At 38.0% G+C, this 21,718-nt stretch overlaps 1 protein-coding gene across 4 annotated transcripts in view; it reads right to left on the bottom strand.

Annotated features, from left to right (window-relative positions):
- The window catches only part of FAM53A (family with sequence similarity 53 member A), a 104,135-nt gene extending 82,674 nt beyond the window's left edge, over positions 1–21,461 (bottom strand). For 2 of the 4 annotated variants that reach the window (XM_003773441.4, XM_012552383.3), the window contains exon 1: positions 20,995–21,459. The gene's annotated coding sequence lies outside the window, so the exon portion shown is untranslated. Of the gene's footprint in view, positions 1–20,994 lie in introns of all 4 variants that reach the window. The other 2 variants (XM_031942253.1, XM_023506151.2) reach the window with 2 other exon arrangements.
- Between the last annotated feature and the right edge of the window lie 257 nt (positions 21,462–21,718).

Below are 21,718 nucleotides of genomic sequence, written 5' to 3'. Positions count from 1 at the left end.
GCTAATAAGTCCATCAAGATTAAGACCTTTTTATGATACTAGTTTATTCTCCAGCACAAGCCCTAAAAACTGGATGGAACTTAATCTTTAAAAAAGTAAGGTGTTTTTTTTTTGGGGGGGGGGGGGGGGGGGAAGGGACGGGGGAAAAATGAAGAGAAAGAAAAAAAACTATCTCCCACTGCATGCATATTTAAAGGCTGTTTGTTCCACAGTGAGCACACTGGGCAGAATCCCAGTTTACTATAAAGGCCGAGTCTACTCACTATCTCCAGAATAAGGAAGGCGGTGGCTACTGCTGAGTCATTTCAGTTGTGCCCAATTCTGTGACCCCATTTTGAGAGTTTTCTCAACAAAGATACTAAGATGGTTTGCAATTTCCCTCTGCAGCTCATTTTACAGATGAAGAACTGAGGCAAACAGTGTTCACTGGCTTGCCCAGGCTCACAGGGCCACTTAAATATCTCAGGCCACATTTGAACTCAGGTCTTCCCGTCTCCAAGAATGCTCTTGCCATTAAGACACCAAGCTGACCCATCTATATTCTAATTCAAAAGGTTCAAGTTGTCTTCTATGCAACTATTTGAAGACAATGACATTTAAGTCTTAGCACACTTAAAACAAAGAAATAAACAAAATCTTAGGGTTATCTCTCTCATACCAAACAGTTACCTTGATATAAAACCTAGAAACACAAAACAACTCCTCATAAACACAGAAGCTGAAGAGCCCTACAATCCTTAATTCACCTACCTTCATAGAGTTTTCATCCAAAAAGAGGATAACAGCTCAAAAATACTGCCTAAGTGCCACTAGGGATGTAACAAAGAACACAACTCCTGTGCTGGATGGGAAGCAGTGATCATGACCTGTCCTGACAGGGAAGGCTTCAGGAAGCCGGCAGGTGAGTGGGTCATCAGGGACAGTCATGAGGTCTGAAGAGGGAAGGGCAGGGCACAGGCCCATAAGCAAAGGCAAAGCGAGCACATGAGCATTAGAGGCAGAAAAGGGCCGCCTGCTGTGGACCCAGAGGTGAGTACCATGAGAAAAGTCAGTAGGGACTGAGTTGAGGTTTGACCTGACCTGACCTGACCTCTGGGCCATGCAGAGCAGCACTTTCAGGCTTACAAAAGAAGAGAGTAGAGGCCCACGTGAAAGGAAAGAAACAAAGAAGGAGCCAGAGCTGGAGGATGTGGGTTCTTGTCCCACTCAAGGTGGCTGTGGGCAAGCCACTGCCCCTCACTGGGTGCCCATTTCCTTATCTGTAAAATGGGGAGGAAGGCCCAATGAGATTATCTCGATGGTCCCTTCCAATTTAACTCGAGGTTATTGCAATAATCTAATCCCATGATCTCCAAAGTGAGATCTGGGGTGTCTTTCTCCAAGCCTGGCTCTTCTTCCACACAATTCCCACCTCTCCTTATCTTCCACCATTCATCCCACTCTATCCCTCCTGTACAAATCCTAAAAGCTCCTCGCTTCTGAACCAGGCCCAAGCTATCAAGGCAGAAAATCTCTCCCCCAGCATATCACAATCATTTCCTGACCCTAAAATCAACTTGTGGATACAGTAGCAAGTGCCTCTCACAAGATGGGCCCCTGCAAGCCTACCTTGACCCCTTTTATTCAGTGGGACAATTTCACTGAAGATAAACTTCACTAGTAGTTTCAATACATTCTTTCCCCCTCAAAATCACTCCTGATCTGAATTTTCCACTTATTGCTGGAGGAATTCTATCCTCCCAGTAACCTAGGTTTTAAACCCCAGCATCATTTTCAATTCCTCACTCCTCCTTCACCAATGTATCTAATTGCCAAATCTTCTCTCTTCTATCAATACAATATCACTTGCTGCTGTTGCATTCTTTTTTTACCCGTGGAACTAGGATCCTAATTCCAGTCCCCTATCTATCACCTAGACTACTGCAGTACCTTTTACCTTAAATCTCTCCCCTCTCCAGTTTATTCTTCATGCAACAAATTGATTTTCTCAAAGTGCAGATCTTACTCCAGTGAGTTTCTATTGTCTCTAGGATCAAATATTTTTATCTCATTCTTTAAAATAACTACTTTGTGTAAGTTTTATGATGTATATAATAGAGTGGCACATATGTATCATTTATAAATAAATAAATAAATATAATATGCTCAAAACTTTTTTCACTGATAAGGATGTCTGATCAAAAAAGTTTGGAGACCCACTCATCTAAGCCTACATTATTACGATGGTGGTAATGGAAATGAAGGGAAAGATGGGAAAGCTGCTACAAAGAAAATCTATGATCTGACAGATGAGAAATGAAAAGGGGGGAGGGAGAAAGAGGTCAAAGATAAAGTGCCACAAAAAAAAACAATGAGGCCCCAAGTGAATGATAGTGCCACACAAAGAAACAAATAAGGCAGAAGTTAGTTTTCATAGAAATAATGAGCTCCATTTGATAAACATACAAAAATACACAGAATGTCAAAGAATAGCATTAGTAAACACAAGCATTAAATATTTTCAACAAATTGGGAAATAATAATTTTTTTTTTAAATGCATCCCTAATCAAAAATGAAAAAGCTTCACTCTGAATGCTGGCCACTGAGGTCATGTGGTCATTTCACTTCAGAAGGGCTCTAGGACAATAAGGAAAAGGACTGCTAAGATCTGCCTAACAACTAGGAGGACATATGGGGTGACGGGTAGGGGGGAACATTATACACACACACAAATACACATGTATATGTATATACTTATGTGCATTTCAGAATGAGAAAAGCAAAGTGTTGGAATATACAGGAAATTGATTTCTTTAGAGGCAAATGAAATTCAATTTCCCTATTCTGGCTCCTCCAAACCAGTTTATTCCCATTGCTGACTTTTCCATTTTATATTAGGCTCTTCACACATGCAAAAAAAGACCTAGCATACTTCTTTTTAAAAAGAGGGATTTAAGAATTTGCATTTTTCCTATGAAGTTTCCAAGTTCTTTTCCACATCATCCTGCAGGGACAAATAAGTAGAGGAACAGAAAAAATGAGGCCATAGTGTTGAACCAGAAAAGCCTGGTACTGAGTAGGAACCTTCTACAAATATTTTGAATGTTCTGGGTCAGGCATTTCCCTTCTCTGAACTTTAGTTTCTTCATTTTAAAGTTCTAGATAAGTGAAACATATTATTTTTGTGAATAATTCAATTCAACATTTAATAAGCACCTAACACAAACAAGCTGAGGATTCAAAGACATGAAATTCTCCAAGTCTTAAGGAGTGGGAACGATTAAACTATGCACACAGCAAAGGTAACTGGAGCACAGAGATAACATTAACAATTCAGAATATCAGGGAATACTAGCATCTATAGGGAAAACTCATGGAAGAAAACACACCTATCTATACTGAGCTTTGGCCCTAAATATTTTTTACATGTGAGGAAAGCATCAGTATTTGCAATGACAGCATGGTTAAAGGGAGAAATGTGTAGAGATTGACTTACTATTGTAGTTGGGCTAGAAAAGAGTAATGGTAAGGGTGGGAGACTAGATCTGTGATTTCACAGGCAAAAAGAACTCCTAGATAGATGCAAAAACTCCTCTACCAATGCAAGCAGTTACCTCCTCTGAATCTTAGGATGTAAAAACAACTACAGTATTAAATGTCATGAAAAGCTGAGTAACTTGCTGTATGTGTCAGGGGTGAGACTTGAACCTGTGGTTCATCCTAGCTTTGAGGCTAACTCTTTGCTATTATGCCATAAGAGAACCACTAAGTTTTGTACAGGTAGGTTAGAGTCAGGATCTTTGTGACAACCAAAAACTCGAAACTGAAGGGATGCCCATCAATTGAGGAATGGCTAAACAAGTTGTGATACTTGAGTGTGATATACTACTACTGTACTGTAAGAAATGATGGAGAATAGTTTCACAAAAACCTGGAAAGATTTGCATAAACAAATCTTTCATGTATGGTAAAAAGTGAACCAAGCAGAACCAGGAGAACATGATCTTTAAAGGTCATAAAAATATCATGAAGATAATGACCTTTAAAGACTTAATAACTAACACAATGACTAATCAATTCCAAAGGAATCAAGATAAAATCTAGAATCCTAGGGGAAAAAAACCTGATACTCAGTGTAAACCAAAGTAAATTTTCATACCATTCTCATTCTCATCATTCATATTTTCTCTCTCTCTCTGGAAAAGGAGGAAACATGGCTAATGAAGGAGTTTATTTTGCATAATTTATATATAATTATAATGGACTTTGTTTTTATTGTCTTTTCAATGGGTAGAGGGCAGGGAGACAATTCAGAATTGAAAATAAAACTTAATTTAAAATAAAATGAATACACTTTAAAAAAAGAAATGTGGGAAAGAAAATATTTTTTCCAAAAAGCTGTGGGAAGACTTATCAAATTGATGCAGATTGATGTGAGCAGAACCAGAAGAATAATTTATACTATAATATCAATATTCCAAAAACAAACAATTTGGATGATTTTTATAAATTCACAACAAATAAGATGAGCGAATGAGCATAAGAACAATTTATATGACAACACTGCAAAGACACACAATTGTGAAATCTCTAAAAACTCTGATATATCAGCAACAAGATCAAGTGATGATCAACGATGATTAATTCTTATGGATGTAACGCTTTCCAACAATGAGATGATTGAGGCTAGTTCTGACAATCTTGTGATAAAGAGAGCAATCTACACCCAGAGAGAGTACTGTGGGAACTGAGTATGGATCACAACATAGCATTTTCACTCTTTTTGTTGTTGTTCACTTGCATTTTATTTTCTCTCATTTTTCCCGTGCAAGTGATTTGATTTTTCTTGTGCAAGTGATAATTGTATAAATATGTATGCATATATTGGATTTAACATATATTTCTATCATGACTACTTGCCAACTAGGGGAGGAGATTGGGGAAGGGAGGGAAACATTGGATCACCAGGTTTTGCAAGGATTAATGTCAAAGAATTATCCATGCATATGTTTTGAAAAATAAAAAGATTTAATAAAAAAATTAATTTAATAAATTCAATTTTAAAATAAAGACTACAAATTTGACAGAGCGCGCGCGCGCACACACACACACACACACACACACACACAAAACAACCACCTTCTGACGTATGCAATGCTCATCCATGATTCTAGAGTACCTATGATGAAGTGAAGTGTGCTCTCCATTATAGAGAGATGATACACTCATGGGTACAAATGAGACTTCAGTCAGAAGGCTAATTTGTTTTACTTGACTATTCATTTCTGTCACAAGAAAAAAAAATTTCTTTTCCAATGAGGTTAAAGGGGGTGGAGAGAGAGAAAACAAATTTCTACTCATTTAAAAATAAAAAAAGACAGTAGCTGAACAGAGGTTTAAGAAAAAGTGAGCAAAGAGTTGAGGATGACTATGACTCTGGAAGTGTCAGTGGCTGGGAGGATGTAGATGCCACCAACACCAAACAGCAAAGCTTAGGGAGGAAGAGAGGTTCCATTTTAATGATCCTACACTCTTGCCTCTTCTTTTCCTAATCATCCATTTTTCTGTCCACACAATTTCAAACTGTTGTAACTCTAACTTGCTTTCAAGTCAAAACTTAACATCTAAAATATGTTACAAAAGCTAAAAAATTTACAAGTAAATTTAATATCAGCCTCAAAGAAAATTAAACTTGTTTCTAAATTAAATTATATAAAAACCAAGTTGTTTCCTTGAAAGCAAGGCGATCACAGGCCCTTCGGAGAACACGCCTGGCACAACTGAGTAGACAACAGGAACTCAATTAATCTGTTGGTCAAGTTACTGACTGATGTACTTTAAATACAAAATATAAGTGCATACTCTATCACAAAGCAACAGAGACAAGCCATAATTAAATTCAGACATCTAAATGTCTCCTGTCCAAAATGAGGAGCACATTCCTCCGAGGCCTAAGCTCTGTATAAAAATAACTAATATAAAGCATTAGTTAAAAATACTAATACAAAGCAGAATAACAATATATGTAGTAGAGGCATGAAGTGCTAGATAAATCTATAAGTAGAGTGTGGAGTAGAGAAAATCCAGTTTCATGAAGGAGCTCATATTGAGTCAGTCCTTGAAGAAGGTAGCATAACTGAGTAAATGAAGGAAGAGAACTTCAGGCACAAGAAATATCCTAAGCAAAAGCACATGGGAAAGAAGAACACATGTTCACAAACAGAAAGAACTCTAAATTATATTACAATTATATTCAAGAGGCAACAAAGTTTTGTTTTTTAAACAGTAAAGAGTGATTTGATCAAAATTATGAGATGGGAAGATTTATAAGGTGGCAATGTTCAAGATGAATTGGAGATAGAGGAAGAGACCAATTAGAAAGGTACTTCAGCAGCCAAAGGGAAAGTAATGCAGGCAGCGGGTTTGTTGGTGAGCAGAACCCTGGGTCCAGAGTCAGAAAGTTCAAATATGGCCTTAGACACTTTCCTGGGTGAACCTGGGCCAGTTACTCAACCTCGGTTTGCCTCAGTTTTCTCACCTCTAAAATGGGAATAATAATAGCATCTATACCTCCCAGAAGTGGTAGTTGTGAGAATCAAATGAGATAATATAGTACCGCTTAAGTACTTAATGCTTAAGATCTTCCTCTTCATAAATATAGATCCTAAGTCAAGAGTAGCAACCATGGTAATAGAGAAAAAAAGGGCAAATGTGAGAGGCACAAGAAGGCAGTATAGGGAAAAGAGCAGCAGGCCTAGAATCAGGGATCAAGCTCCAGCTCCAGATGCCACCGCTTCCTGGCTTCACAGACCTGCACATATCACTTCCCCACAGAAGAATGAGGGGCAGGTCTGGCTGGTCTCTGCGAATCCACTCGGGCTTCAAATCCGTGATGCTACCCTGGAACTACCATGGCTTGCCAACTTGAAACATGGAGGCTGAGGACAACAGTAACCAGGTTTTAAGACTGTAAGTCAGAGAACATGAGGATCCCATTAACAGAAATTAGAGAGAGGAGATAAATATGGGTATAGACACACTCAGATAGGTATTTTGGGAATTTCTACTTGGAAGTGATAACTTCCAAGGCACAAGAATGGAAATAGTCATTCAGGGTAAATATATTAAAAAAAAAAAATAAAAATTCAACCAACCATCCCAGGGCAGAAACTCTGACAGAGCAGCTTTGTATTATAAGCCCCTTGAGAGGGCTGTCATGAAAGCTAAAGGTGAAGGTAAGCGGAAGGAAAGGCAATCTGCAGCGTAAATTGCCACATAGATTCAATAATAAGGATGGTATCAGCGACCCTAAAAACTTTATTTCACGGCCTTCCATGTCAACTCCACTATTAAAACTTCTATAAAATGCAATAGATACTGCACAGTTCTTTCATTCTGCAATGTTTCTATTTAATATAGACCCATTATTTTTTTTTTCTTTGGGCTGAGACAATTGGGGTTAAGTGACTTGTGCAGGGTCACACAGCTAGGAAGTGTTGAGTGTCTGAGGGGAGATTTGAATTCAGGTCCAGCCTTCAGGGCTGATGCTCTATCTACTTTGCCACCTAGCTACCCCAGACCCATTAATTTTTATCCTCCAGAACACAAACAGCTTCTGCTCTTTAGAAAGCCAAGAAGCTGATATCAAAAATAACCAAAATGAAGGTTTTTAGGTGTTTTAGCTTCACTGACCTCCTCTCATACTGATTTGGGTCCTTAGTTTTTTTAATTACTCTCTATAAAACTGACAACAAAGAATTGATTTCTAGAGCTCTTTTAGATTTTTGCTGAGTGTAATATGATCTCATTGGATCCTCAAGACATTCTTGGGAGACAGGTACTATTATTCGCATCTTACCAATGCATAAACTGAGGCTGAAAGTAGTCTCTTTGCTCAAGATTGTACCACAAATCTAAATCAGAATTTGAACCCAGGTTTTCCCGATTAAGTTCAGCATTCTATCCACTGAACCACCCAGCTGATTTTCCCTTCTTCCTTCCTGTGAGTTGTGGCTATGGAACACATCATGAAAGCAAATACTTCAGGAATAATTAATCTCCATTTTAAAATTCACTTAAATTTGAATTATTCAATTAAATGAAATCTGCAAGAGAATAGATAAGAAATAAAAACTTCTCTTCCCATAAGAGCTCACTGATAGAAATGTAGGAAAGTAACTATTATATGCAACATACTGTATTAAATGTTGGAGCAAATAAAGATAATATGCAATATCTAACTAAGGATATAGATAAAGCACATTTAGAACTTGCAGTATTCTAGATACAATGCTAAGACACAGGATACAAATATAACTAAAACAGACAGTGCCTCCCTTCAAGGAGCTTACATTCTAATAGGTGAAGATAACATTAAAGGGAAAGAAAAAGAGGGGGAAAAGGAAGGTGAAAAAGGAACATAAAATTAGGGGCAGAAAAGGATTAGAAGACCAGCACTTGAACAGCTCTGGATGGCACCTATTTCCACCCCCTCCTCTAAGTCCTTCTCAAAAGGTTCCCTTAACACCCCCTTCAATCTAATGAATATTTAATGAGTAACAGTGGGAGCAGCATACTAAATCTATATGCATCAATATTCCCTCCCCTCCTTACTATATAACCAGTACCCCCTTTTTATTATATTAATAATCACACTGCCAGTATGAGTCAAGTCAGAACTTGAACTCAAATCATCATCTGGACTGCTTCTAGGCTGGTCTATGCTACACTGTGTATATATAGTTGATGTGTGTATAAATAGCACAATAAAAATTAATGGTGATGGTATGAGTAAGGACAAAGAAGTGGCAATCAGAACCCCTGATTTCAATTTTTGGAAAGGAAACTCCTATCAATATAGATTAGAAAATGTTGTATAATTTTTTTTAATAAGTTGCCTTGGGCATTCAGAGATTAAGTGACTTACCTAGAGTCACAAAAACTAAGGATACTTTCAACAGAGAATTTATGATTTTGGCTACACTCTCCTTTCCACTTTGAATCCAAGTTCCTCCTGACTCCAAGGCAAGTCTCTCCATTAGGAAAGTTGTCTCCTACAAATTAGAATAAAAATATAAAATCTCTACAAAATGAGATAAGAGAAATCATTTCCTACAGGGAAATCATGGGTACACAGGAAGACAGTAAGGATGAGAAAACAGATAAGTCAATCCAAGAGAAGGATGTAGAAAAATGGACAAATGGCAAAGAGTGGAGTCATCAAGTACTAGCTGAAGATGAGCATTTAGGAGGAGGAGAGAAGGTTCAAAAAAGGTAGATTCATCAGGAATTTAAGTCAATTCATCTGAGTTAGACATTTGATTCATTTTATGCAATTAACTGTAGGGCTGTATATAAATCAAACTTTTGTAAATAGAGAAATTTAAAATTGATTAGAAAATTGTCTTAGAAAAATCCTAGCAGAGAATGCATTAGTAGACAGCATGCTCCCTAAGGGCAGAGATGGCATCTTATCTAAAGTTTCTATTTTACTCCCCTAAAAAAAGTTTGTTCAATGTAACTAGCCCATTTTATAACTTTAGACATTCCTAAGATGTCTCTGTCCCACGGCATATTGTATTTCAAAACAGGGAGGTAGAAGTTTAAATATAAAAATTGGCTCTAGAAATGTTTTTAAATCTTTACTATTGAGCTATTTACTCTATAGCTAAGTCCTCCTTCTCTCTAAAGCATCCGGAAGAACACCAAATCAGGAACAGGAGCTCCAAGCTTGCTACTCCACACCTCTAGCACTTTTACCTGTAGGATCCTTAGCAAATCATGTGAGCTTTTGGGGCTTCAGTGTGGAAGTGGACTAGAAAAAGGCCTTTCCACATGAAAAATCTATGTGTTTTTCTGCATGTAGAATAACTTTGCACACTCTCTATCCAACAAAGACTCACATAACACTTGAAGAGCTACCTTCAAAATCTCTCCCTCTATCTACACAAGCACACTATCTTCTCCAAATGATTGGTCTACCTCTGAAGATTTAAGAAAGCAGCTATACAATTAAGCATCTGCTCCCAAGCTTCTGGTACTCCTGCCTAGATAACCATCCTGCAGACTCCCTAAGCCATCACCACAATCTGTGTGGGCCCTAAAGCAGGAACCTGACTTCCCCTTCCATGATATAATAGACTTCCCAATAAGTCTAATCATTTACCCAAAGAGAAAGGAAACTACTTATTTATCAAAGAAGAAAAGAAAAACTGCCTCTGGTTCCTCTCCTCCCTTCCCTTCCTCATCTTTCTACCCATCTCACCTTTCAAGCTTTCCATGAAACAAAGGAATATTATGCAGCTGCTAAAGAAAATGGGTAAATACCTAGGTAAAGTACCCACAATGTACAGTAATTGAAGAAGAAAAGTAGTGTCCTACTACTTTAAAACTGAGCAACTTACTCAACCTGTAGACTAAACAACATATACAAGCTAAATAAAAATAATATATATATATATGTATGTATTACTTATATATTTTAAAATACAAGCAATAATATTTTACTAGCAAATAAGTAAATTCCACAAAGGCAGGGACTTTCTCTCAACTGTTTCTTCCCGCACTTTTGTTTTCCAACAACAATTTCCATGTGGCTGTTTGTCAAGATTAGCTGGCCTCATGTTTGGCCTCTTTACACTTGACAGTGACTATTATCAGGCATAACAAAATTCCATAGAGTAAGCACTTAATATTTTGCTGAACAGGACTGAAGCAATACAGTATATAAATTATCTCTTTCCTCCCTTACTCATACTATATTTTTAAAAAAATTTATACAGAAATATTAACATTATAGCACTTTTCCCCCCTCAGAATGACCAAGACCAGTTTTTTTACTGGAAGGAAAAAAAAGCTCAAAGTGAATAAAAATATGAAAAGTATAATTACAATTCATATTTTAATTAATTACTACACAGCCCAAACCTATTCTCTACAATTATTGTTTTGGCAGGAACAGAACAACAGTAGCAATTTCATATTTGCATAGTGATCTAAACTTTCCAAGGTTTTTATTCTCTGTAAGCTCTCCTGATACAACATCTGTATAGGACAGGGCCTATTATCCCTATTTTATAGAAGAGAAAACTGGCTCTAAGGGGGATAAGTGTGAGGAGCCAGAAATGAAATTTAAGGCTTCATGAGCCAAGCCTAGCACTCCAGCCAATACTGTATGAAATATGTACCTCCACTGATTTTAAACTACCATTGATCTTGCTTTAAAAGGCAATCTTCTCAAATTCTTTATCTTAATAAGCTTTAACAAGGTATCACTGTATAGAAAGGAAAATTTGATTAAAATAACTGGCTAATTCCTCAATTGATATGGTCAAAGTATACGAAGAGGCATTTAGATGAAAAAGTGAAAGCTCACAATAGCTGAATGAAAAAAATATTTTTTAAATCACTTATTATTAGAGAAATACAAGTTAAAACAATTCATACCCATTCAGATTGGCAAAGCTGTCCTCCCAAAACCCAAAAATGCTACAGCTAGAGGGGCTGTAGCAAAACAGGTACACTAACTCACTACTAGTAGAACTGGGAAATGACTCAGCTATTCTGGAAAGAAATTTGGAACTATGTCCAAAAAGCAATGAAACTGCATATCCTCTGATCCAGTAATACTACTACTAGATTTTTCTTAAAGTGGAAATGAACATAGGTACAAAAATATTACAGGAGCTCTTTTTGTGGTGGCACAGAATTAGAAACTGATGGAATGGCCATGAACAAGGGAAAAGTTGAATAAATAAGTTACATATATGAATGTGATGGAATATCACTGTACTGTAAGAACTGATAGAAGTTTTCTGAACAACCTGGGAAGCGAACAGAATCAAGAACAATTTATATAGTAACAAGAATAATATAAAGACAATTTTTGAAATAACTAAGAACTAGGATCAACCACAACTCCAGAACATTTATGTTGAAACACACTCACCTCCAGATAGAGGTGATAAACTTAGAAGAACTTAAACTTGATCAATGAGAGAAATTGTTTTATTCAATTATACAGGTTTGCAATGTATTATTTTTCTTTTTCTCAATGACAGAGAATAGGGTTGAAGGAGGAGAGAGAATGTGAACCTGAAAACAAAATTGAACTTTAAAAATTTAAAATTCAATTTAAATTTTAATTAAAAATTTAAAAATTTACTGACTCAATAACTCACAAAACTTATCTTCTAGAATAGAATTTGAATCCTGACCTCATTAAGTTACAAAGTCACCTTAAAGAAAAGTAACCCCATAATTCCTAAGGTTACAGAATGAGAAGAAGGAATGCCACCATCCTGTATCTATAACAGTTGCTAATTTAAAGTACCCAACTTTTCTTGTTTTAGCCAAACTTCAATTAATTGCAGGTATCTGAATGTAATGTGCAATTAAGTTGTTGTTATTTAACTTTTCAACTAGCCAAAATTCCTTGAGAAATAATAACCTTTGCCACAGTAGGAATTAATTTTATTTGTTCCTTGAAACCATGGACTGGAAAAATATGGGAATCATTTACTGATGACAAGTCTCTTACCCATTACTTCTTAAAACATTCGAATAAGCCACCTTTACAAAGCTGTTAGCAAAGTTCAAAACTTTCTATTCTGTCTCTTCTGTCCAAGCTCAACAGAAGCTTGTCAAGTGGTATTTTCTGGTCAATGAAATAAAGATTTAGAATAAAAGGGGAAAAAAGTAAAATAATTAAAATTTATTTAAATAAATTAAAAATATAAAAAATAAAAATTTAAAATAAAATAAAATAAATCTCATTAACATAAATTGATGTGGCTCCTTGAGAGTAGGGATTGTTCCATTTTTTTGTCTTTGTAATCCCTACCCTCTTAGCACATAGTCAGCACTTCTAATAAATGTTAATTGACTGAACAAGGCAAAGCACAATATTGTTACAAAACTATATGATCCAGAAAAAGTTCAGAGGTCTTTTTTAGTGTAAGAGAGAGGTTGAAGGGGTTTGAAATAAAAGAAGAAAAAATCTCAGCACACAAAAAACTCCAGAGTGGTCAGAATTCCTGGAGTAGAGTTCACTTTTGGGTCTTTTTGCTGTGGCCCTGGGCAAGCTTCCAAGCTGCCCCTAGGCCTGTTTCTCAATCCTTAATATTGTAAACTTTGGGGTGCCATAAAAATACAGAATATCCATACTCCCAAGATGGCATCACCTGGTAGTTCTGTGGCCTTGCTTAGGACAAGTAATCCACACAGGGAATGATATCATCCTAAAAGGTAGATGGTAGGGACCAGATACATCATCAGTTGGAAATTAAGTATGAAAGCAGTGGGAGAGGCCAATTAAAATGGGACCCATTTCAAAACTATTACAATGCCAGAAGAGAGATGCAGCAAAATTCAAATCAACTGAATTTCCTCCATTTTGTACCAAAGTCTCCCTGACTATTACTCTTTCTCCCTAGAATAACATTCACGGGTTCCACTATTATTTTTCAAACTTAAAAATGTTGTAGGCCAAATTCACTTGGGAAATAAATGCTGCTTTAGACTTTTTGTAGCAGCTGCTACAATCACTGCTGAGAAAAAATAAGGGATTGAAAATTATAATACAAATTCCAACACAAAGTTTTAGCTTAAAAAAAAAAAATCAAACCCAAGAATAAGAATTAGTTTATGCTTTGAGATAGTAAGCACTTGATGAATACTATTAAATAAATTAAAGAAGCTATGGACAAAGTTAGGAGAGTCTTTCCACCTACCCACTACTAACAAATCATCCTTCAAAATTAAATAAAAACCTAAGACCAGGATTTAAGATAACCCCAAACTGGTATTGCTTTTTCACTTTACCCTGTTTAATCTTTTTCCTTTAAAAAGTGAAACTAACCATATTAAAAAGTACTGCTAAAAATCTATTGAAATCTTCAGAACAAATTTAAACTAGAAATGGAGAGAGCTATACCAAAGACAAGTTTATAAAGAGCGTGTATCTCTAGTGTAGAGTCAGAGGTTTAATAAGGACTAATACCTAGCACTGGTGACAAATCTCTTACTTCTACAGAGCCTTCAGGCTTCCAAAGTCCTTTTGCCAGAATGATTTGAGAAAATAGTTCAAACACTAACCATATTCTACAGATGACCAAAATATGACTCAAATTGACTTAGCCGAGGTTCTTCCACAAAAATCAGACCCAGGGCTCAGACCTGCCTCGACTAGATAATTTAAATCCCGACACCTGTCTCTTACACCAGTTACTTCCCAATACTTCCCTGCCCACCTGACCCCTGTACAGTCCCTTTAATAGAAAGCAGCAAAGCCGTGCCAATGCATTCAGTAGGCCATGGACACCCAAAGGAAGGGAGTAGGTTTCATTCTCCTTTAGAGTGAAGAGGAGAGAGAACATTTAATCTGAATTCAGATCCTTCACGTGCAGCTTTCATTTACATTAGAGACATGTTTTCTATGGTGTTCTGCTGGCTCCTCCTTCTTTCCAGCTAAGTCCATGTATCGCTAAAATCTTCACATTAGTTATATTATAACTAATTCTGCCATTCCGCCTTCTTGCCTACTTGCCAGAGGCAAGTATGGAGTGCAGCAGTAGAGTCTGGAACATCTGAGCTTAAATTCAGCCCCTACCTTTCCAAGTGCTCTGTCCCTGAAAAAGTCACCACTTCTGTTTGCCTCAGTTTCCTCATCTATAAAGTGCAAAGAGCACTTTACCTGCCAGGATTATTATGAGGATCAAAAGGAAGACTGTTTGTAAAGCACTTAGCAGAGTATCTGGCACATAGTAGCCACTTAATAGATGCTTGCTACCTTCTATTGGCACCTGTTTTTCTGCTATCCACAAAAAGTTCATTTTGAATACTTAGCATTTGAGAGTTAAGCTTATTAAAAATTTTCAGACTACATGATTAATAAAATTATCTGTACTAGGTAAAAAAAATTTTAAAGTAGGTTAGAACAGAAAAGACAAGCAATAAGTAATCAGACATGGGAGCCCCATGTCCCCAGAACACAAGCTACAAAGGAAATAACGTCAAATTAGAAAAGAACTGCCCAGAAACTAGAAAGTGATCGGACAAAAAAGCAGCTTCAGACCAGCATCTTAAACTTTATCACAGTGGGTGAGCAACATAAAAGGACTCATTAAAAAAAAAAAAAAAAAAAAAAAAGCTATCTTTCACAACTATACTTAGAGGAAGAATTCATAACCAAACATGGAATAGCAGTGGTCACAAGACAAAATAGACAATTTTGGTATATAAAAATCCAAGATTTTTCAACAAATTCAACTACAATAAGTAACAATTAGAGTAAGACAACTATTGAGCAGAGAGGGAAAAAATCTCTAAATCAATCATCTGTGATAAAAGTCTGCTATCTAAGAGTTAAGGCAAATTGGCAAAAATATGTAAAACTGATAACCATTCCCCAAGAAAAGCAAAGGACATGAGTAGATTTTAAAAGAAGTAAAAGGAACAAATCAGTAAGAGAAATGCAAATTAAAACACCTAGGCTTTAAGACACACCTGCCACCGGTGATTAAAAAAAACTCTACTTGCATATTGGAATTGCTGCAGAAGTCAGATGCACTACGACTACTGAAGACATGAATTAGTTCAAACATTCTGAAAAATCATTTTAGAGAAGAATTTACTAAAGTGTTATGGTCTTTAACTCCAAGATCAAAGATGGATGATAACAGAACACAACCATTTACTACTTCCTCTGGAACCCCACCTGAGATGCAGGTTAGCACTCTGCAGAGCAGTCAAAGACAGACTACATAGAAAGCCACTACCACTTTATCACAATACATTCAGGATATTTTCGGATCTCATTTCTTATTACTTTGTCTCCAGACAGGATGACATGACAGTGATCTGGCCTAAGAGCAGGAAAACCTGAACATTTTGCTGTCTGGGTGACCCCAGGGTCAAGTTATTCAAGCACCTCTCAGGGACAATAAATTGCAAAGCTGCCTTATTAAAAACACTATTCTGCCTAAGCTGCTCCCAATCTACTGGTACATCTCTTGCTCCCTCAACTCACTTGCCCAGCTGTAAATCCGCAATGCTTTCTAGACAACAGCCCAGAGGTGGCCTCTGACAAGACTTCTGATGTCCTGCCTGTGAAGGGCAGTATGTGAACTTCTCGACAGTAGGAACCGTTTCATCTCCCTTTTAGTATTGACAAAATCAGCAAGTTCTGCACACCAAAGAGAATTAATGTTAAATCTAACTGAAAATAACATGGCTTAAAGGGAAATTCAATTGTTAATCTCTCCTACATTTTATAGAAGATTCAAAATTATTATTCCACTTTTAAACTAATGAATACTGATTTGGGAACAAATGATCAAAAATCAAAAAACTCTCTGAACATTTTCTTTCCCCAAAAGGCGCTTAAAATTTTTAAACATAATCTTCCTTGTTAGAAAAAAATGTCACGGGAATTCAAAAAAGAAAAAAGGCCAAAATGGACTAAATGATTTTTGACATTGTCCCAATTCTGAATCTGCAAAATTCTGTTTCCACTCTCATGGGTTTTTAAGAATAAGACTTTTAAGAATCATCTAACTCCTATATTTTATAGATCAAGAAAATTTTACATTCTCAAATATACTGATAATTTTTACGGATGAAGCCTTTTATCACATGGTCAATGTCAATACAGATTTCAGAGAACTCGATTTATTTTCACTTGTGTGTTTATACCAATGAATACAGGAGACTCAGATAAAATTGGCACTAGAGTTGATAAAGAAATGCAAGATAGTTAAATTTTTAAATAAACGTATTTTTAAAATCCTGTGGTTGTTGTTCAGTCATGTCTGATGTTTCATGATCACATTTGGGATTTTCTTGGCAAAGATCTTGGAATACCATTTCCTTCTCCAGTTAATATTACAGATGAGGAAACTGAGGGAAACAAAGTTGAGTGCCTTTGTTCAGGATCACAGAGCTATTAAGTGTTTGAGAAGGCCACATTTGAACTCAGGTCTTCCTAACTTCAGGCCCTGTCCTCTGTGCACTGCGCCACCTAGCTGCCCTATAAAAACACTGGCTTTTTTCAATAAGTATTTCAAAAAGTCCATGGAATAAGATGCAATAATAGGTATAAATGCAGACTAGGGAGAAAATTAGTTTGTAAAAAATAAGAAAAAAATAGCAACAGAGAGGAAAAAATGCTCCATAAAATTTTCATCTTTGTATCTAAGTGTGATTAAAAAGGAATTTGATAAGCCAGAAATCATAACAAAAAGTCCTAATTCTAATATCAAATTTCTGACAAATCTACTAATATAATCACAGAGAAACGGCAATACTTGCATTTATAACTTTTGCACAGTCAGAATTCATTCTCATAATTTCCTCCCCTCCTAAGAGAGATATTATATTTGGCCATCGGCCATGTAAAAGCCTGTCAGCTAAATAAATGCTTGGCAGGTAGTAAGTACTTGATCTTCTGAAAATCTTTCCTCTTGTCACTGAACTTGGTTAAAGTGTTAACCAGGATCATAAAATTATACTCTTACCTGGTTCTTGATTTCTCCCATTTTGGGGACCTTCTTCATTTAAAGTAATTTTCCCTTAAAATCTTTAGGGAAGAGTCCTTTGGAATAAATAGTAAGAAAATTGTTTTACTCTTCTTAGTTTAAAAAAAGAAAAAAACCTAGTTACCATTTACTTTCCAAGGACATCTGCCCCTTAGCTCAGTTTCCATTAGACCATTAAAAAATAAGTTAATTCATGTGGTTCTTTAGAGGTTATGAAAAAAATAAAACTGAAGATGAGAAATAATGTGTAAGGAAAAAAAGTTATTTTAAAAGGGATACCAAGAATTTTTTTACATTTATCACTTCAGGGAATCAAATTGGAGAATACTTATTTCTGCTAACTGAAAGTTCCTGTTAACTTAAAAATCATAGGCTAGACATTACAAACCCTAAAAAAAAAGAAAAAAAAAGAAAAAAAATCTACACTGAAAATAAAGCCATAAGTTCTGACTGTGACCATCAGTTTAAAAATAAAAAAAAAAGAATTCTTGCAAAAAAGTGTGCATTTCAGGAAAATGCATTATTGCAGGAAACAGGTCAAAACAATCTGGCTAAATTATTTCTCATTTGTCTTTTGAGGTATAATTTGGCAAATCCTGTATGAATGCATAAGTGGGAAACTTAGCAACTAAAGACTATTCCACAAAATGTGAAAGTTAGATTAAGACAGATGTACATGAGTCTATAAAAAACAGGAAAGAATCCCAGAGCACCCTCTAAAAATGGAAGAAGTAGAAACTGTCTAAATAAATGATTTTAAATGCCACTGAAAGAGAGCAATTTTTAAAAAATTAATGTCAACTTTCAAAGAGGCATCATAAAATTTATTGCAGGAACAAAGATCAGGAGAGGAAAGTTTTAAGTACACGTGTTTATAAAGGGAATAATCTATCAAACCACAGGAGGTGGCAGAACTGCCACCGTTATTGCTGTTAGCACAAAGGAATGCTTGGGGGAAAACAATGGCTGCCAGACTCCAAGGGAATTCCTATGAAAAAGAAAAAGATATGAAACAAGGTATATATATTAAGCTCCCAAAAGAATGAATTTTTTTAATACTCCCACGTTAAAGCATCCCAACTTGATAAACAAAAGCTAAAATGTATGGATTCACATCTGAAGTTTTGGACAAAATGCAAACACAATCAAGCACAGAGCAAAGCCAGAGAATCTTACCCTTATTACTTTGAAATAGTTCTATTTGTAAATTTCTTCAAGTACTTTGGTTAGGCACAGAATGAACTGCTTTCTTTATATTACACATCTCAATTTACACTACATTAATATCTAACTATATAACTGGAATAAATGTTTGTTAAATTCTACTAGTATAAATCCCCATACCAAAAGTAGATTCAGAAAGAAGCCAAAGTATAAGTTTTAAATAAACCAACCCATTGAACATCCAGGCAAGCCCAAGCATAAGTCCTTTTATCTATAAAGTATTTTAAATCTATAAAGCACTGAGCTGTTAACAGAAACAGATACTCTATTTTAAGTCTGAAATTATGTATCTACAGTATACTGGTAAAGTTCTCAAATCAGCTATTATAGATTTTCAATAATTTAACAAAAGTCAAAGATGACAGAAATGAGAAAGTGAAATCCAGTATAATCACTCAAATTATTTTCTTTCTAGAAAGTGAATAAGTTCTTAGAATTTCCTGCCGACCAAAAGGGCAAACTTCCAACTATCTATTCACTTAAGAACCATTTAAAATAGAATCTTATTATGGAGTTCTACAGCAAAAATACTGCGCTACCTATTCAATTCACTGTTACATGATGATTTAAAAACCCTTTCAAACAAAATTTCCACCCATGTATGCTTAAAGCAATATAACAGCAATGACTGGAATTAACAGCTCTCAGTGGCTAACTTAAAAGTAGGTGTAGTGAACCGGAAAAGAGATTCAAGCAGCTGGTTCAACTCATCCTGAGGCCTACGACTTCATGTGCACATTAAAAATACCTAATCTCTGATCTACTCTGACTCATTCAGAATACTGGTTCCATCTCTGTTGACACCCTTAAGTACCGTTATTAGTACTACAAAGATCTATTTCGAACCATCTTCCATTAGGACTGGGCAGATTTGCTCATTACCTCAGTTTCAGCCAAAACACTGAAATCAAAGTTTCCTCTCTTCCTTGAAGTGGATAAAATGTTCATCAGGTCAACAATAAAAAAAAAAAAAACACATTAATTTTAATACTTTTTATTAAGCGCCTATTACATGCCAAAAAAAAAAAGCATTTAGGATTCTGATCACATTTTTTCTCCTTGGAATGGTTAAATTTTTTTTCTTCTTTCAAGGACAAATATTGGATGGTCCAGAAGTTCCTTTCCATATCAATGGCTAAAGTAAAGGGGTTCGAGTTGGACAATCACTTTGCCCTAGAACTGGCAAGAAGAGCCCAAAAGTCTTGCAAAAAAGGAAAAAAAAAAAACCCCACAAAACTTTTGCAGCTGTCTCCAACTAATTCGCAGAAACCTAACTCGTTCCTTTTTCAGATGGTGTCCCTCGTGGGGCCCGTGACAGACGCCGCTGGCCGCTCTGGGAGGCCCCCGCAGCCTCCAGGTGGCATGGCCCCGACCCCGCCGGCCCAACTCTCCTCCGCGCAGGCTCTACCCCCCAAAAAAAAACACCCCCCCCCACTCTCCGGGGCTCTCCCGCAGCTATCCTCCGAGACGGAGACCCTTTTCCTCCATCTGGGAAGCGAGGGGTCGGCCCCCCGGCGGCTCTCCCCAGCTCTTCCTTTCCAAACCTCCGGCTGCACCGGCCCTAGAGCGAGGCTGGGCAAGTCCGGAGAAAAGCTGAGCGGCCCGACACGGACCCGAGAACCGCAGCAAAAAAAGGGAGGGGGCGAGGAAGAGACAGATAAGAGAAAAAGGGAGAGAGATAAAGAGACACCGGGAGATAAGAGAGATAAAGGAGACAGAAAGAAAAAGAAAGCGAGAGGAAGAGACAGACACCGAGAGATAAGAAAAAGATAAGAGAAAGAGGTAGAAAGATAAAAGAGAAAAAGAGAGAGGAAGAGACAGAGACACCGAGAGATAAGAAGAAAGAAGAGATGAGATAGAGAGACAGAGAGAAGAGAGAGGGGGACAGAGACGCAGGCAGAGAAGAAGCAGAGGAGAGAGAGAGGAAAAATGAGGGGAAGAAAGAGACAGATGAGTTAAGGAGGAGAGGAGGAAAGTGTTAGAGCGCAGGAGAGAGAAGTGAGGGAGAGAAGAGAACGGAAGAAAGAGGAGGAAGGGAAGAAAAAGCGGAAGGGAAAAAGGAGAGGAAGAGGGAGAAAGAAAAGAGAACGGAAGAGAGACGTAAAGGAGAGGAAGAGAGAGAGCGAGCAGTGCACGGAGAAATGAAACTTAATTTGCGGTTTAAATGGAAACCCAGCGCCCGCGGGGCTTGGGACAGGCGCGGGTGGCACGCGCGGCTCGCGGGACGACGGACGCGGGGCGCTCCGCAGCGGATACCTGTGGCTCGGGCGCGACCGCTGGCAGTGCGAGCAGCGGGAGCAGCGGCAGCCGGGTCCGGGGTGCTGGAGCGGGGGAGGCGAGCCCCGAGGGCAGCAGCAGCCGCCGCGGGCGAGGGAGGGAGCCGGGGGCGGCAGCGGCCGTCGGGGGGCCCGGAAGCTGCGCAGGGTGCGGAGGTGCGGGCGGCCCGCGCTCGCCTCCGCCGCCGAGGATCCCACCGCCGCCGCAGCCCAGGCCGGGAGCTGAAGCCGCGCTGGCCGCCAGCACTTCTGCATATGAACGACGACGCTTCCCCTCAGCGGCCGCGGGACAAAATAGACGGCGACGCCCCGCCCCCTCCGGCCGCCCTCATTGGCCGTCCCCCCTCGCCCTCCGCCGCTGCCATCAGCCCGTCGGGACCCGGCCGAGGCCCAGCTGCCCTTCTTCCTTCTTCTCCTTTTGCCCTCCTCTTCCTCCTCTTCCTCCTCCTCCTCTTTCTTCTTCTCCTCCTGTTCCTCCTCCTCCTCCTCCTGTTTCTCCACCTCCTTCTTCTCCTCCTCCTCCTCCTCCTCCTCCCGCCACTCCTGTCTCCGCTCCCCGCACGCAGGCCATCGGGGGAAGGGGGCGGAGTTCCTAGGACCCGCCCCTTCGTCTCTACGTCACGCCCTCTCCCCGCCCACCCTGCGGCGTGCAGGCGACGAGCCTTTCCAAACGTGAGGTCAAGAGCGCGTGCGCGCGGTTCCTC

This window comes from Sarcophilus harrisii, chromosome 6, assembly GCF_902635505.1.
Source record: "Sarcophilus harrisii chromosome 6, mSarHar1.11, whole genome shotgun sequence".
Taxonomy (NCBI): domain Eukaryota; kingdom Metazoa; phylum Chordata; class Mammalia; order Dasyuromorphia; family Dasyuridae; genus Sarcophilus; species Sarcophilus harrisii.
The sequence above is the reverse complement of the archived record's forward strand: the minus strand, read 5'-3'. Positions and strand labels throughout refer to the sequence as shown.